This window comes from Onychostoma macrolepis, chromosome 16, assembly GCF_012432095.1.
Source record: "Onychostoma macrolepis isolate SWU-2019 chromosome 16, ASM1243209v1, whole genome shotgun sequence".
NCBI lineage: Eukaryota > Metazoa > Chordata > Actinopteri > Cypriniformes > Cyprinidae > Onychostoma > Onychostoma macrolepis.
In genome coordinates, this window is record NC_081170.1 from 1,934,271 (window position 1) to 1,954,160 (window position 19,890).

General features: G+C 33.0%; 1 long non-coding RNA gene across 1 annotated transcript; it reads left to right on the forward strand.

Moving 5' to 3' along the window:
- The first annotated feature begins 16,233 nt into the window (after positions 1 to 16,233).
- LOC131522625 (uncharacterized) lies at positions 16,234 to 19,510 on the forward strand. Its single transcript, XR_009266577.1, has 3 exons — positions 16,234 to 16,353; positions 17,372 to 17,408; positions 19,215 to 19,510. It is a non-coding gene; the product is annotated as an uncharacterized LOC131522625 (long non-coding RNA).
- The last annotated feature ends 380 nt before the right edge of the window (positions 19,511 to 19,890 follow it).

Here is a 19,890-nt window from a genome sequence, read left to right on the forward strand (position 1 = left end):
TTTAAATTTTAATTTAAACTATATGTCTACATCATTTTTATTAATTTTTATTTCAGTTTTAGCTATTTTGGTACATTATTAAACTATATGACAATGAGAAATGTTGCCTGAGCAATTTGCTTAAGGTTTTTAAAAATATTTTATTTGATATCATGATTTAAAGTTTAATTTATGGTTAAAAATATATTCATATTAATATTTAAAGATCTTTGAAAGTTTTAATGGTTTTAATTTCATTTTAGTTAGCTATAATTGTCATGTGTCGTCGGGGCCAGGGAAACGAGGAGACAAGGAGACGAGGAACAAATGACTTCATTAACAATGACTACCATCTACTGACATACAGAATGACAATATAATACCGAACACCGAGACAAGGAAACATAGGGCTTAAGAACTCTGGGGCAAACTAGATAATTACTAAAACACGGCTGGGGACTAATTAACTAATGATCACTAAACAAGGACAGGAACTCCAAATAAGGACACGAGAGGAGGGGAAACAAGACGTAGAGACAAAATCTGACAGTACTCCCCCCTCCCGGAAGGCGCGTCCCGCGCCATACAACATCCAACGGGGAGGTGGGTGGGCAGATCCGGGGACTCGGGAGGCCATGGCGGAGCAGGAAGCTTGGGTGGCCATGGCGGGTCTGCCTCCGAGACCTCGGCCCCAGCCCCCACCTCAGCCTCTACGGCAGGAGCCCTACTAGCCCCCCCCCCAAAATTTTCGTGGGGAAATTAGGGGTAATTTCAGGCTGGCGTTCAGGGGGAGCGGCCTCTTGGGGGCACTCTGGCAGCGTGGACTCTTGGGGGCGCCTTCGTGGCGCAGGCACTGGGGGGCGCTCTGGAAGCGCAGAGCTGGACGGGACCAGTGGAGACACTGGGGGGCACTTGCGAGGAGCAGGCACTGGCGGGCACTTGAGATTCTCTGGCGGCGGGTTTTCCATACTTGGGCTGGTTCCGACTCGGGCCTGGACACCTCCCAGACACCGGAAAATAGCCTCTCTCCAACACAGTCCCGTGGTGTCTGGGAGGTCCATAGGCTGGTGGAGATTGGCTCCGAGCCGGAAGAGATGGATTATGCCCGCATCGTCCAGTGGCATCCTCTTGGCGAGTTGAACGATACTCATAGAGGTGAGATCACGCTGGATGAGGACGAAGAAGCAGGCGGCGGACTCCATAATTTCAGTGTTGCTTCGGTATTCTGTCACGTGTCGTCGGGGCCAGGGAAACGAGAAGACGAGGAACAAATGACTTTATTAAAAATGACTACCATCTACTGACATACAGAATGACAATATAATACCGAACACTGAGACAAGGAAACACAGGGCTTAAGAACTCTGGGGCAAACTAGATAATTACTAAAACACGGCTGGGGACTAATTAACTAATGATCACTAAACAAGGACAGGAACTCCAAATAAGGACATGATTTTATATATATATATATATATATATATATATATATATATATATATATATATATATATATTATTAAATTATAAAATGTATATAGATCAGTTACTTTAGTATCATTGATACCATTCTAGTTTTATTAATATTTTGAACTATTATTATTTTATTTTTATTTTTAAGTTTAGTTATAGTTTTAGTAATTTTGTGTAGTGTATAATGTGTGTTTGTCATTTTTATTAGTTTTTAAATATCTATATATAGTTTATATTACGTTTTATTTCAGTCTTTGTTTTAAACTAAATGAAAATGAGATGTTGCTTGAGCGACTTTTTATTAGAATTTTTACATTTTATTTCAATTTTATTTTATGTTTAAAAATATTTTTTATTAATGCTTTTCAATGTTTTCATGTATTTTTAAATGTTTTAATTCCATTTTAGTATAGTAACTATAATAACCTTGTTAAATAAATAAATAAAAACTTAAATAAATAATATTATATTTTTATTATTAAATAAAAACAGTAAGGCTTTAAGTGCAGTATATAATGTGAATACATTCATAAGTTTGTCTCTAAACAGATCATGCGAAGGGTCCACAGACCTATTAGAAACACATGCCGACACTTTCTCTAGTTTTATTATGTTCTGAGTGTAAAATCGCATCAAAAAGTATTTTCAGTCTCAGTGTTTGAATCAACATGTGTCACGCAGAAAATAGCATTAACTGCATACAAATGACATACAAACATCTTTTTGTAAAATGTTTTGATTGTAAAGTGTGTTCGTGCATCTTTCTTTCCAGCAAATTACCTTTGCTTTTATATCTTGTTGTGCATTGAAAACACATTCAGATGTTTTTAAGTGTGACTCAAGTGCTGAAGTACTTTTTTGCAGCCAGTATATTTCATAATTCTTGAGAACTGAGTTGAAAAAACAGTAAAGAGTGAAAGCTGTGCATTGGTTTAATAAATCATGAATTAAATATTGTTGAAGTGATTGTTCAATGTGAGGATTAACATCTTTAGCGATGGTGTTAATATTGAAATGATTGACAAAATCTGTGGACTATTCATTTAATTATATCAAAATATTACATATTTTCGTCGTCAATGCTGAATTAAATGACGACATGCGTTTGTTTGTTTGTTTGTTTAATAAAAATATGGCATTTTACTGTGAACTACATAATACAAAAATATAAATTATTTATTACACAAAATAAATAATAAACATGAATTAAACAACTTTATTATTTGAAATAAATGACAAAATTGTTACACATTGTTCTATGCATGTATTTATTTATTTGCTTGTTTGTTTATAAAAATAGTACATATTTTTATTATGAGGTAAATTATAAAAATACATTTATTTATTTGTGCAGTATGAAATGATCTATAAATTTAATGTATAAGTTTAAAATAATTGTATAAAATTATTTTTTATTTAAAACTCTGTTGCTGGTGTCCGATACATTTAAAAGGTATTAAAAAGACTTTAAAAGTGTGTGGCCTTTGACCCTAAACTAAAATTGATTTCATTAGAGGAAATGAAGCAGAAATAAAATAAAATTATTAGTTGGAAACATTTATTGTGAAGTAAATAACAAAATAATTTGTTTGTTTGTTTAGAAAAAAGATAACGACTCCATTCTGGTTAGTAACAACCTTTTCCAAATTATATATATATATATATATATATATATATATAAATGAATCCAAATCATTCCTGATGGATAAAATCAAGTCCTGGCCTACTTTTTATTTTCCTCAGTAAATATCCTTAATCACTCCGATATTAGTCCTGTTCTGGAAGTACATCAGTCATAAATGCCATTTTACTCTGACTCTGGTTTGTTTATGGCCGCTAGCGCTCCTGAATTAAAAATCTTAGTCTCGTTCTGTGTGTTTAGAGGCCTTTGTGCGTTCAACAGCGGCGCTAATGCGAAACACAGAGGCCGAGTATAAAAACACAGGCAGGCCGCGTGTTTTCTAGCATGCTTCTCCTGCCAGACACTGCAGGCTGCGGCTAATGAGAAGCACGCTGGAGACGCTGGGAAAGACGTTGCATACAGTTATTCCCAAACAGCTTTATTAGCTGATGTTCATGGGAAAAGACGCCGCTGTGGAGCAAGTGTTTGGATGGGACACAGGACGCTCGTGTTCAGGGTTCAGTCTTTACTGCGGTTCACCCAGAACTACTGGATCTGTTAGCGGCATTTACATTTAACACAGACAAGTGTGCCAGTCTTTACCAACCGCACTACAACATGTCCAGGCCATGATGCATCCAAAAATCAAAAGGGAAAAATATGTTTTGCATAAAGAAAATGAAGCCTTTTTCATACCTTTAAGACTTTTTGGCATCTTTTTGGCATTATTTTCATCCCGATTAAGCAAATATTTATTTGTTTGTTTGTTATTTGTCAAGTAAATAATGAACAAAAATATATAAATTATGTATTTATTTAAGACAATAAATAGTAAACATTTAATTAAGCAACATCATCAATACTGAATGACAGCCTGTGCCGTTTATTTATTCATTTATTCATTTATTTATTTTGAAGTAAATAATGAACAAAAATTATGTAAATTATGTATTTATTTAAGAAAATAAGTAGTAAACATCTAATTAAGCAACATCATCTGTACTGAATGACAATCTGTGCCCTTCATTCATTCAGTATGAATGAATAAATATAAAATAGTTTTTTTTATTTAAAACCCTGATGCTGACGTATAATATGGCATTCATGTCTTTAAAAGACATTTTTAATCATTCAAGGTGTGACCTTTGACCCTATATTGATAAATATCCAGTGTTGATATTAAATCTAAAACTATAAAAAACAAAATTCATTAATATGAAATAAAGGAGGAAGTAAATATGAAATAAATATTAGATGAAAAACTATGAAAAAGTGTTTTATTTACTGAATATAATTACTGTATTATTTACTTAATAATAAAATAAAAACATAAAATTTTTATTATGAAGTAAATAATAAAACAACTATTAAAAAGTAATTAAAATAAAGCTGATATCAAATAAAATAAAGCAAATATTACTTATAATAAAACTTAATTATAAATAAAATAAAATAAAATAAAATAAGTTGAAGTACTAAAATTACTAAAAATAAAAGCTAAATAGAAAAATAAAAATGACTAAATCGAATCTTAAAAATTATTAAAACTGAAAATATGTAAAATATAAAAGTATTTAAATAATGCTAAAACAATATAAATATATATATATATATATATATATATATATATATATATATATATATATATATTATTATATATACTGGATGAATCTGTAATATTTATCAATATTGTCAATTGCAGTGGACAGATGTGAAACTCTTAAAGTTCCCAAACATTCTTCATTTCTGTTAAATGCAATATGACTCGTTATTACTTTCTGTTGAATCTGGGTTGAAATATGAGCTGGACGTGTTCATGACAGGTTTGGTGAGACACAAACAGATTCCCTGTCAGTAATATTGTTTTCTGAAGCATTGGCCTCAATGTAAGACGTTTTAACTTCAAACCATAATCCATAATAACGCTTCCTGCAGTGAAAAAGTGCATCTCCTGGTGTCTCTCACATCAAAATCCAGCCACATATTTGTTTAGAGCTGTTTTGTCTTGTAAACGCTGCTTGATCTGCAGATTTCTCTCCTGATTCAGACCAGAACACGTTTTCACTGAAGGAAGCATTATTATGGATTATGGACTCATATTTTAGTTAAAAACGTCTTAATGCTGGATGTGTTTCAGCTTTTGTCTCCTCCAGATGTTAACTGATGGACTGGAGTGGTGTGGATTATTGTGATGTTTTTATCAGACTCTCATTCTGACGGCACCCATTCACTGCAGAGCATCCATTGCTGAGACACTGATGCAGAGACACATTTCTACAAACCTGATGAAGAAACAAACTCATCCTGACCTCGGATGACCTGAGAGTGAGCGCATTTTCAGTGTTTGCTGAACTATTCCTTTTAGAATGATTAAATATTTGAACTGAAAAACAAGACACTGATGATTAGGAAAATTTTATAGATGCAGTATATGCATTTTATGTGAATGAACGTCTCTTCAGTCCTCTGTGCCAGAACGCTGTGAGTTTTCCTCCAGTCTTTATTAGCAGCGTCCCGGTGATGAAACCATCCTATTCCTCAATCTCGGCCAAAAACTAAGAGTTAACAAACCAAACGGCTCAGATGCGATGGGAAGCTCTGGTTTCTGTTAGTTTATGTGATCGGATCCGGTATGAGCGGCTGCTGTTTGTGCTGTTGACAGGATCGTGTGTTAATGATGTCCCACACAAAGACAGGAAACACTTCATGAGCCACAGGAAGTCCCACACTGTGTCTGCATTAGGGTTGTGTGCTGTATTAGTTCTAACAAGGCAATCTAACTCATGTGTCCGTTTAATGCATTTTTTATTAGTCTGTTAATAACTTTATACTCCAAATGACTGAATAATTACATTTCACTGTTGTTAACCCTCATAATGCAATCAACATCTGCACTGTTTTCACATTCTGACCTCAAGAATCGTTATAAAGCTAAAACCATATTGCATCTGATCAGCAACTTTAAATTCTTTAACATTTCAAAGTACAGATGAACCACACCAAAAAGCTTTGATGCTATGGATAGATAGAGATGGACAGAGAGAGAGAGAGAGAGAGAGAGATGAAATCTTGGTCAAATATTTAATTGCATGAACCTGATAAGAACATATAATCTGAGAATTACCAGTATTAACCCCACTGGAATATATGGATTTGAATTAAATTCCTTTGAATTTATTACTCATGATTGCTCAAAAACAGTCCAAATTTCTGAAACCTACTTAATATAAACCAACATAAATATTACGCTGAAAGGTTTTCAAACAAAATAAATGAATTTCACATTAAAATTCAGTCCTGAAAGTAAGTGAGATATGAGGAAAAATACATTTTACAGAAGTTTTTGACACTAATACAACCCGAATTCCGGAAATGTTGGGATGTTTTTTTTTTTTTTGAATAAAATGAAAACAAATACTTTCAAATCACATGAGCCAATATTTTATTCACAATAGAACAAAGATAACATAACAAATGTTTAAACTGAGAAAATTTACAATTTTATGCACAAAATGAGCTCATTTCAAATTTGATGCCCGCTACAAGTCTCAAAAAAGTTGGGACGGGGGCAACAAAGGGCTAAAAAAGCAAGAAATTTTGAAAAGATTCAGCTGGGAGAACATTTAGTAACTAATTAAGTTAATTGACATCAGGTCTGTAACATGATTAGCTATAAAAATGATGTCTTAGAGAGGCAGAGTCTCTTAGAAGTAAAGATGGGCAGAGGCTTTCCAATCTGTGAAAGAGTGCGTAAAAAGATTGTGAAATACTTTACAAACAATGTTCCTCAACTTTAAATTTCAAAGGCTTTGCAAATCTCATCATCTACAGTGCATAACATCATCAAATGATTCAGAGAAACTGGAGAAATCTCTGTGCGTAAGGGACAAGGCCGAAGACCTTTGTTGGATGCCGTGGTCTTCGGGCCCTCAGACGACACTGCATCACTCGTCGGCATGATTCTGTCATTGACATTACTAAATGGGCCCAGGAATACTTCCAGAAACCACTGTCGGTAAACACAAACCGCCATGCCATCTGCAGATGCCAACTAAAGCTCTATCATGCAAAAAGGAAGCCATATGTGAACATGGTCCAGAAGCACCGTTGTGTCCTGTGGGCCAAGGCTCATTTCAAAGTGGAAAAGTGTTCTGTGGTCAGACGAGTCCAAATTTGACATTCTTGTTGTAAATCACAGACGCCGTGTCCTCCGGACTAAAGAGGAGGGAGCGTGTTATCAGCGTTCAGTTCAAAAGCCAGCATCTCTGATGGTATGGGGTGCATAAGTGCATACGGTATGGGCAGCTTGCATGTTTTGGAAGGCACTATGAATGCTGAAAGGTATATAAAGGTTTTAGAGCAACATATGCTTCCCTCCAGATGACGTGTATTTCAGCAGGACAATGCAAAACCACATACTGCAGCTATTACAACAGCATGGCTTCGTAGTAGAAGAGTCCGGGTGCTGAATTGGCCTGCAGTCCAGATCTTTCACCTATAGACAACATTTGGCGCATCATTAAACGAAAAAGACGACCACGAACTCTTCAGCAGCTGGAAACCTATATCAGGCAAGAATGGGACCAAATTCCAACAACAAAACTCCAGAAACTCATAACCTGGATGCCTGGACCTCTTCAAACTGTTTTGAAAAGAAGAGATGCTACACCATGGTAAACATGCCCCCGTCCCAACTTTTTTGAGACCTGTAGCAGGCATAAAATATGAAATGAGCTCATTTTGTGTATAAAATAGTAAAATTTCTCAGTTTAAACATTTGTTATGTTCTCTGTGTTCTATTGTGAATAAAATATTGGCTCATGTGATTTGAAAGTCGTTTACTTTTCATTTTATTCAAATGTAAAAAAAAAACTCCCAACATTTCCGGAATTCGGGTTGTATGACTTCATAGATAATTTAACAAAAAAAAAAGTATTTTTGACATCTAATCAACATGTATTTTTTAATGCTTAAATCTCTTAATAAAAAAAGTGTATTTTCAGGGTTTTAAAGCATTTGCAAAGTTTTGTTCCCTTGCTAAAATTATGCCTTTTTTAATAGAAATTATTTATTAATTGTTAGAAATATTTTTTATTAGAAATTATGCATCTCTTCTGGGTCAAAGAAACACCAGAAATGTTCTCTGTAAACATTTATTGTCATTGATGGTTCCATGGAAACAGCGAAAAAAGGTTATTTAGATGTTTAAAACACATTAAATTGGCTCTTTTAAGGTTCTTTGAGGAACCCTTTGAGGAAGTGTTTCTGGTAACACTTTACTTGAAGGGGTGTGCATAAGACTGACATGACACCTTCATAATCATGACATGACACATGTCATGAATATGAAGGAGGTTTTATGCATGTTTATGACAACTGTCATTAAGTGTCATTCGCTCAGTTATGTCATTTTTAATGCAAAGATGACATTATTTGACCTACCCCTAGCCCATAACAAAGACATCTCAAACAATGTCATCTTTGCATTAACTGAGCGAATGACACTTAATGACAGTTGTCATAAACATGCATAAAATCCCTTCATATTTATGACGTGTCATGTCATGATTATGAAGGTGTCATGTCAGTCTTATGCACACCCCTTCAACTAAAGTGTAACCATGTTTCTTCTGTTGCATCACTGCAAAAACACCCTTTTAGAACATTTATTTTTTAAATGTATCATGCACAAATTCACTCGGATGTAGTTTGTTAAAAGGGTATTTTTCTCCTGTTGTCATAAACACAAGCACAACTGAAGTCGTGTGATCTAAACTAGTCAACACAGACCTAAAGCATCAACTAGCTGTAGAAGGACTCAACCAGCCAGTTCAACCCGGACAGTAGTGAAGAAACGGCGCTGGAGGGGAATATGGCTCGTAAAGGCATCCAGTTGTTAAATTAATGAATTTTCATTTAAAGTTCAAAGTGAACCTAGAAGGGCCCTGAAGTGCATTCTGGGGGTTCACAGCGGAGTCACGGGAGTCTGTTACATAATGAAATGAATCTAACGGCCTCCAGATCAATAGAGTTGTGCTCTCAGCTACCGCAGGCTCGTTTATACAAACCAATATGCTCAGTCTGTGAGTTATTTTCTCTTTTGGCAATAAAAATGCAAATAAATTGGGCTGAAGTTAAATTCAAGGTGGATGCGTTTACTTTTTAGCTCACTGATATGCTCTTACAGTTTTTATTGTTTTGAAATTGTTTTTATTAAAATTAAAAAAAAAAGTTTATGTTCAAGCGTAAGTTTTAACAATTTAATTGTGTTTTTGTCATTTTTTTAAAACTATTTTAACTTTAAAAAAGTGTTTGCTTTTATATATATATTTTATTTCTTTTTCAGTTTTAGTTTTAGTTAATTAAATATTTTAACATTTATTGTCATATTTTTAGACTGTTTTTCTTCAAGTGAATTTCTTTCAACCCATTCGTTTTTATTTTATTTCATGTATGGAAAATATTTTTTATGATTTTAGTTTTGGTTAACAATAATAACGCTTATTGAATGACATCCATATATCTTGTAAATATGATTATTTAGTCAACATTTTGATTGCTTGTCTGTTTGATTACCTTACAGTATTAATTTACAGTATTTTCTGTGTATTTACAGTAAACACAAATCCGTGAATTGATGCTGATTGGAAATGAGCTGCTCATCACATACCTTCTCTTCACAACACAGCATGTAAGTTTTTACTGTGAGAGAAAAATGATGCTATTATTTCTCCCTCATATTGTGTTATTGCATCAATCATACAGGGAGATGTTCACATCAGGAAACATCAACATAACAAAATAGACATCCAGAAAACACTTCTGTTTCAAAACCGTTGTAATTATAGCATTAATATTGACGGTATTGTTTAATAAAACAGATGTTATGGGTGATAATGCATCCTCCAGCGCTGCAGGGGCAGCAGAGCCTCTTCATTGAGAAACACAGGTGTAAAGTCGACGTGCCTTGTAAATTCATGAAACCTATTTTCTCAGTGCATGTTACTGATCTTATTGTGAATGATTCGTCCATGTATCATGTGAAAAAATGTGTCACTTTTTCTTTTAATGTTTGACCTTGTAATTTTTAATGAAACGGCACCGTTATGCTGGTTTCTCCATTGACTGCCATTCAAATGCAGCTGTGCAAAATAAATCAAAATAAATAGCAAATAGCAAAATCAGCACTTATTGTTTGATGTCACTATAAACACACGCTGTCTCAAATCTTCACCAGCAAGTAAACATTAGACAGAATTTACCATGTTAAGGAATTATTTAATTTTTATACTTATTTTTATTGACTTTTTACATTTATTTGTATTTTATTTCTTTATTTAACTTTTTATTAATTGAATCAGTTCGAGCTGTAACTATACTATAATGTGGGCTAAAAGCAAGTCAAATTAAAAATTTAAACGCAAATAAAATAAAAATAAAATTTAAGTAAAGAGATTTATTTTGCAACCAACCAAACAAAACAAAACAAGTTCAAGTGTGCAATATTATTTGGAACTATATAGTTTGTATTATGTTAATTTTTTTATATTATTTTTACTATTCACAATAATACAGTACTGTTTTGTATCATTTTATTCATATTTTATTTTTTTGTACAAGATTGATTCTAAAAGTACTGGACAATTTCTTTTCTTATACAACTTTTTATTTAACTTGGAAAATATCACATTCATGTGAAGAAATGGGCTAAAGCTAAGCCAACAATTTACAAAAGAAACAATATGGAACTACCTTGGACAATTTGTACAAAGTTGTAATTCTACCCGTGACGTGGTTTTCCACGACATACAGTATATCTATATACCTGTATATGTTTTTGTTTACTTCTTTATTTTCATTTTTGTTGTGAGAAATATACATATATATATATATATATATATATATATAATCTTCACAAGTAATGAATTTGTTTGCAAATATGATTATTTTATTTGAATATAGTTACTTTTCAATGGCTGTCAATGGAGATTGCTGTCATTTTCAATCCAGTTTAATCAACCATCCTCACACTTGCATTGGCAGAAATACATCTTCCTCATCATTTATGAATTTTTTTTTTTTAATCATAACACATTATTTTTTCCAGCGTTGGCCCATTTTTGACCTGTGGATGATGTAAACACAGCGTTCACGTTTGTTTTATTTCTTGGAGTGGCTCCGAGGAGGAGAGAGCAGGAATGGAGCTGGTGGCTGCAGCTGAAGCTCTTCTCTGCTTTCATTTATTTATTGATTTATTTATATATTTAATTGGTCAGCCCCAACCACACGCTCTGCAGTAAATACGCTTTTGTTGTGCTTTGGCTCTGAGCTCCTCATTTACGCATTTCTGCTGTGTTTTTGGTGTTTCTCTAGAGCTCAGCTGCAAACGCACAGATTTAATGATGTGAAAAGCATCAGAATCCATCGTTCTCATGCTGTGTTCTCTGCTGTGATTCTTACTACTAAACCATCAGCTTGGCTTCTGAGTAATGTTGGGTTAGTGATACTAACTCAAGGTAACGCCTCACCAAAACAGTTCAGTGCAAACGTCGACCTGCACCCAAATCTATAGATTTCTATAGAAGCTTGTTTTCTGCCACAGAATGAAAAAATAAAAAAGGTAATTGAAATTTTTCCTTACAGTTTTGAGTTTATTTCTCACAATTCTGTGTTTATCTTAATCTCACTATTTTGCATTTATTTCTTGCAATTTTGTGTTCATATCTCAATTTTACAATTTTATCTTGAAATTTTGCTTGTATATCTTGCAATTCTGAGTTTGTCTCATAATTCGTTTATATCTCAAAATTCTGTTAAAATCTCAGTTTTGTGTTTATATCTCAATTCTTCTTTTATATCTTGTAATTTTGCATTTATATCTCAATTCTGCATTTTTTATTTCACAATTTTGCATTTATATCTCAATTCTTCGTTTACGTCTCAATTCTGAATTTATATCACAAACTTTTGCATGTATATTTCAATTTTGCGTTTATATCTCGCAATTTTGCATTTATATCTAAATTCTGAGTTTAGATCTGGCAACTGTTTATATTTGCAATTCTCCATTTATATCTCGCTATTATGTGGGGTTTTTTTCTGCGTCTTGCAAGAAAAAAAGAAAAAAGTCTGTGAGATAAAAAGTCATAATTACCTTTTTTATTTGTTTGTCGTGAAAAAAAGAATCAGCTGTGGGTCGGGTTTTGCACTTAACTGGATTGGAAAAAAAAAAATCATACAGTTGTATTGAGCAAGCAGCCGAGCGGACCACATGCAAAACATGTTTTCTTGACATTCTCTCTCTGTTGGGAAGTTGGGATGTCAATGCATTTGATAGTCAGATCATGTAAATGAACTGATTAACAATATAGTTCATCAATGCAAGGCATAACTACATTATAATGTGGGCAAAAAGCATCATATTTAAGTAAAGAAGCAGTACAAAGAAAGAAAATGTTTAATTTTTATTATGTTAAATTATTTTTTCCTGTTCACTATAGTACTTTACTGTTATATATTAATTATTTTATTTTTATGTTTTTTTTTTTAAATTGTAAATTATTTTTAACATTTATTTTAATCATTTTTAACATTTATTTTAATTATATATATTTATTTATTTATTTTAATCATTTATTTAATTAATTAATTAATTTCACATTTTTACACTGTTTTTCTCTAAGTTAATCATTTTCTTTCAACCAGTTTATTATAATGAACTGTCTGAATGAGCTGAATGACTAAAATGAGATTTCCCAAGACCATTTGACTTTCTAGACGAGTGTGTTTATGCTAAAGTTACTGGAAAGCTGCACTGACTGAAAACTTGTAGTGTTTCTACTTTTAGTTCCTCTGAACAATTTTTTTCCAAACGAGTACATAAACTGCTTTAAATTATGATTAGTTTGTTGCTCGCAAAGCTCTGGTTTAAAAATATCTTCCCTAACACTGCACACGCACACAAACACACACATATACCGATGAAAAATTGCCAAAACCTAAAATAATCCAGTGGAAAGTCTGTTTCTACAATCAAGCAGGCAGTGCTCTGGCGTTCTGTGAGAACAAAATAGCGCTTGGATTCGGAAAACGCAACCGAGATCTGATCCAAGACAGGATGCTGAGGGGAATTCAAATAAAAATCCTTTAATTAAAAACACCAAGCGCAGCTCGGAGGAAGAGACTTGGGTTCCAGCGAGATGCTTGTGTGTGCTTGCCAGACGCAGCAGACAAAAGCGGCTCTCTGTGTGTCCTGTTTGGCAAACACAGATCCAGGCTCAGCCCTCGACAGGAACAGGTAGAGCCCGGGGCTGTCCTGATCTGAGCTCGCCTCTCGCTTCCTATCTAGTGCACAGGGGGAGGGTGAAGGTCAAAGGTGAACTCTTAAAGCAACAGTTCATGCAAAAGTGAATTTTGTCATTATTTACTCTCCCTAATGTTGTTCCAAAGCCTTCAATATCACATAAACTGGGTTTGTTTCTCACAAAAAAGTATTATATGACTTGAGTAGACTTACAATATAACGCACAAGTCCTCTAGACCAAGGGTTTTCAATTTTTTCAATGCCACGGACCCCTAAATATGGTCATACTCGTGTGAGGAACGATTATGCTAAAGTAAAGTAAAGGCAGCTATATATTTTCATGAATAAAAACCCTATTTGTACTGTTGAAACTTTAAATATGTGTACATTATATTACTTGAAAATATTATTTTAACCCTAAAAAAAAGAAAGAAAACACAATGTAAAGTGTAATTCAAAACACAGGCCTGTCACAAATTAATACGGAAAACTCCTTCATTAACACAGTGCATTGGGTCCTATTTTTATATTACATAATTGCTTTTTTATATTTACTATAATGTACTGTTAGATGTATTCATTATTTAAATTAATTTAAAATTATTTATTTAAATAATTTTAATGTTTTTATTTATTCAGATTTTTTAACTATTTGTTTATTTATTTATTTATTTTACAATTTCTGTTTTTCTCCAAACTTTTCCCCATTCCCCAGTTTAAAAACCCTCTTTTATGGTATTTTTTAATTTCATAATTTATTTATTTAAATATTTAAATATATTTTATTATATATTTTTTTATTTGTTTGCTTTTATTTATTTGATTTTTATTTGTTTTATAAATTTTAATTAATTAATTTATTTATTTAATATGGACTTTTATGGTGTTTTTAATCCTTTTTTGATTATTTATTTGTTTTAATCTTTCGTAATTGTTTTATTTATTTGAATAATGTTAGTTAATTAGTTAGATCTTTTATTTATTAATATTTTATTATTTATTTATGACTTTTTACACAGTCCTTCTTGAAACTTTTCCCTTGAACCCCAATTTGAAAACTGGGACATAACAGTGGAAAATTGGGGTGGGGGCTCGTCCGGGATATGAACCCCGGATCTCTCTCTCCTGAATTTTTTTTTTTTTCCTCCTTTTTGGAGCTTGACAGTCATGTCCTGTACTGTTAGATGTATTATTTATTAAAATAATTTAATTAGTAGTTTATTTATTTAAAAATAAATAAATATATATATTATATTTTTCTTTTTTTTTTTCTTTTTTTTTAATCCTTTTTAGTTAGCCAGTTAATTAGTTAGATTAATTAATTAATTAATTCATATTTTTATTATTTTTATTTTTTATTTTATTTTTTTTATCATTTTCCCCTAAAAATTCTCCTTACAGCAGTCAGGTCTGGAACGGCATGAGGGTGAGTAAATAATGGCAAACTGGTTTAAGGTTTTTTTCTTGTGTGTTTCTTAATGTGTTCCAAAGAACTATTAAAGAAGCTCTGGGTTATCATGAGCATCTCAAAGCGATCAAGCAGCCCTGCGGATCTGATCCAGTGTAAATATGTCACCATATAATAAAAACACACCAACGCAGGAAAGCAGTTTTGCATAATCCTGTTAATGTAATTGCTATGGTTTGTGGGTGAAGCCCACAGATACTGTATATGAGACCGCTGGCGTGACGTCATGGCCTTCAGCTGGAGCAGCGTCACCTTTAAGTGCTTTCCAATACGAGCGCAGATCAAAAGACCGTTTCACTAAAGCGCCAATAATCAGGCCTCGCTGCTGGGGGCAGGTGTGTGTGTGTGTGTGTGTGTGTGTGTGTTGATGTGGAGGGGATATGCAAAGGGCTTCTGGCATTTCCAAAGATAGCCAGGCTGACATTTCTATTGACTTTGATGTTAATAATCCCTCACAAGTTCCCAAAGCCAAGTGTGTGTGTGTGTGTGTGTGTGTGTGTAAGAATAGGTGTAGTTTGAGGGGATGCCGAGGGCCAAGGTGGACACATTTATTCATCATTATATCAGCGTGTAAATAAATGTATGATGTTTAAATTATTATTTTGTGGGCTCAATCTGAAAACACAGGCTTTTGAATTGTGCTTGCTGTTGCATTTTTAACATATTTAATGCATTTTTAACACTTCTGTTGCTCTATGCAGCATCTGTGAATTAGAAAGTCTGTTAAAATTGATATTATTTCCAGTTGTTGAATTTGTAACATGACCAGTGTGAGATACTATTATCCTTTTAATTAAATATTTTGCATTAGTTTTTATCTTTGCATTTTCCATTTTAATTTTAGTTACAGTTTTAGTAATTTTGTTATTTTTTGTAATGTTACTGTTTTTTATATGCACTGTAAAACAAATATTACTGGAGTATGTTTAACAAGAAAATGTCATGTTAAATCCAATTATTTGTGAAGATTACTAGCAATTTCAGATTATTTCAAAGTAAAAAAAAATAAAAATAATAATAATAATCTGTATGTCTATATAGCTTGTAGTCATTTTTAATTTAGTTTTAATTTTAGTTATTGAAGCATACATCAAGTTGAGCTGCATGAAAATGTTGCCTTAAATTTATTATTTATTTTATTTTATTTCACCTAACGTTTATTTAATAATATTAATATCTTTTGTGTTCCACTGAAGAAATAAATTCATACAAGTGACGACATGAGGGTGAGTGAATGACAACAGAGTGAACTAGTTCTTTTAATTAAAGTCAATAACATAGTGTTTTGGCAATGCATCGCATTTCTTTCCTGAACAGCAATGCTGTTTTTATTTTGGTGGGAGGAATTAGCCATGAGCGATGCAGCTCATAACAGATCAGTCGGAGGAAGTGGAGCTGGAATGACATGCTCTGTATTCTCTTTCAGCGAGGGGTGAGAGGAAGGGCAACGGGGCAAACGAGCGACGGGAACCTGGAGAGAGAGATTAGCTGAACAGCTGGGATCGTGCAGGTGGGTGCACACACACACACACACACACACACACACACACATACATACAAACATACACACACACATACACACACGCACACGCAAACACGCACACACACAAACACAAAGACTGTATTCTTCACTTACAGGTTACGGATCAGAGCTGCATTGAACTGCATTGCTTCATAAGGGAACTATATACACAGACTGTAGCTTATCATTTATTTTTTATAATCAGAACACTATTGTTATTGTTAACTTAAAAAAGTATTAAAAATTGTTTTTGGTAATTGAAATAAAGTTGAAATATTATATAATCAATATAATATAATGTAAATAATATCATATATGAAAATTTTAATTATATAAAATTATATTAATATTAAGTGATATAAATATTAAATGAAAAACTTAACAAATAAAAAATAAACAATTAACAAATAAAAATTAAAATAATTTAAAAATAAACTTAAAAACATAAATGTTGATTTGGCAACTATGTAAAATAAATAAGTTTAAGTTGAAGCATTAAAATGATAAAACGTAACCTGAAATAAAAATAAATTAATACTAAAAGTCGAGTAAAAATGGCAGAAGCATGTAACAAAATTATAAAAACTTAAGCTAAAATTAAAATTAAAAATTAAAATAATAAAATCCAATTCAATTCCAATATATACTATAATATTATAGAAATAACACTAAAAATAACTGTGTTTATGTGGCAAAACAATCACAATCTCCATTAGGATAGCAGAATTAAACTTGAAATGTAGCATGTAACTTGAAATTTAATATAAATTAAGGCTAAATTAAAATTTTAATAAAAAAGTAAAAACCAAATACAATTACAAACAACTTACAGTAATTCCAAAATCAGTGTGATGAACAGTAAATAAATATTAAAAATGAATATTTTACGGACAATGCAATCAGTGATCATTTGAATCATTTTTGAATGTTTTGAATAATTGATTTTTGTTTTATGGAGAAGAGCAGCGTGACCATTCTGCCCGATATCTCCTTTTATGTCCCACAGAAAGAGAAGGGTCATACGGCTCTGGAACAACATGAAAGTGAGTAAATAATGACTGACCTTGATTTTTGTGAACTATTTCATTTTTGATGACAGCTTCAGTAAAAATGAACAGTTAAACCCCTGATTGTGTTTCTTTCCTCTGTAAATTAGTATGGTGGAGGTCAAGCCTCTCCAGCAGTTAAACTGAGAAAGTGTTCCTGAGAGTGCTAATGATAATACACACACACACACACACACACTCACTCACAGATGTATGTGGGCCCTGCATTGTTGGCTGCAGCTGTGTTTACGTCTCTCAGGTGAATCTCCTGTTGGCGTTTAGCGCTTCAGTTGTCTTGTGAGGGTGTTTACACGGCCCTGCTTTCACCCGCCGGCGTTGGCGAGAGACGCAGACACAAAAATCAACACAATCCCTATCCTGAGAACCACTAGTGCTTACACCACCTGAGATTTAAAGGGACAGTTGCACAAAAAATTACAATTCAGTCATCATTTACTCGTGTGTGCTCCCCATACATCTCCGTGTTCTGAACACAAAAGAAGATATTTTGAAGAATGTTGGAAACTAAACTTGTACTCAAAAGATATTTCTCAAAATATGTTCCACAGAAGAAAAATTATACTGGTTTGGACTGACACAAGCAAGACTAAATCATGACAGAACGATAACTTTTGAACTGACCCTTAAAATGATTCAGTGAATGAAATACTTTTTAATTGGCCATTATTTTTCCCAAGAGTGTGTCGTTTAGACTAATTTCACATGTTTCACATTTAATGTTTTAATTGCATCTCTTTATTTGAACTTCTGTAGCAAAAAGTTGGCATGATTCGTTTTGGAGAATCGATTCAAACTGTTTGTTTCAGTGAATCAAAACTATGATGCAGTGATTCTTTTATGCTATAATTTGTTCCAAAAAATAATAAAGAATGATTTTAAGGCACTTTTTATTTCGCAATTCGTTTTCCCAAAAGAGTGTGATAATAGACTAGTTTTACAACGTTTAATGGCATCTCTCCCTTCAGTAGCAAAAAGCTGCTATGTTTGATTCATTTCAGAGAATCAATTCAAACTGTTTCAGTGAATCAAAACTATGATTCAATCATTCATTTGTAAAGCAAAATGGTAAGAAAACTAGAAACAACTTAATTTGAGCTCTTCAGTAGCAAAAAACTGGCTTGTTTGATTCACTTTGAAGAATCAGTTCAAACTGTCAGTTTCAGTGAATCGATTCAAGACTCTGATTCAGTAATTCTTCAGTGCCAATAGTTTGTCAAATAAATAAAATACAATTTTTTTAAATAGCATCTTTCAATTAAACTAAATTAAACAGGGGCAAATAACACTAAAAATAACACTGAATCAGAGCTGCATTAGCATAACAGCATTAAACTCCAAACTAAGTAAATAAGACTTTAAACAACATACTGTACATTTGAGTTCTCAATAGCAAAAATTTGGCATATTTAATTCTCACTGGTGAATCAGTTCTAACTGTTTCAGTGAGTCGATTCAAAACTTTGATTCAGTAATTATTTTGTGCCACAATTTTATGCCAAATATGTTCACTGCAGTCTCCACTTGGCATTTATCATGTATTAAAATTGTACATGGCTTTTAAAAAAAAAAAAAAAATAAATAAATGAGAACTTGTGCTTTTAAAAAGTCTCTTGTTTGGCTCAGATAGGTCTTAAAGGTACTAAAAATGCCTGATTTAAAATCATATGTTGATGTTTTACTTCCGATTAGTTTAATTGTGGCAGCAGAAGTCGATGGGAAGCCAGCATGACGATGGAGGGATATAATGACATTGCCCTTTGGCTTTCTCCTCTGTTTCCGCAGTTTGATATCCAGTCCTCTGAATGAGCAGGTGTTTGAGAGGAAACACGGAGGAGAAATGAGTATCCAGGCTCACAGGTAATGGCATGAAGCCCCTGGCCATGCAGCGATCCGTCCGGGACGGGGCCACTCTTCATCTGAGCTCTGAGAGCAGCTGTCAATCTCAGGTTACAGGATATGATTAAAGCCAGCTCAGATCCTCCTACTTCCCATCTTTCCACACATCCACAACCGGGACATTCGCCCAATCCTCCTCTTTCCTCCTAAAAGCTGCTTTCAGTTCGCTGGGAGTCATAATTTAAGGTTTGCTGGTCTGCTGTACATTAAAGCCTTGTAATTTACCGCAAGTATTTTTGTCTTCACTGCAAAAACATCTTAATCGCTTCCTAATTTTGTCTTATTTTCCCACTAAATTTATGTAAACATCCTTGTTGTGGTATTTAAGTGTAATTTAGGTTGAATTAAAGTGGATGGATGACACGTGCAGGACATAATTAAAATCGACGGGAGCGTTTTGATGGCATGCAACCGCAGCTGAAAAACAAAGAAAGAAAAAAACAAATTATTTTCTTAATTTTGTCTTGTTTCCCATTAGAATCACGTTAACATACCTTAAAAATTTTTGTTTTAAATTAAAAAATAAATAATATTTATTGAAAAACAAAATTGTGTACAATAA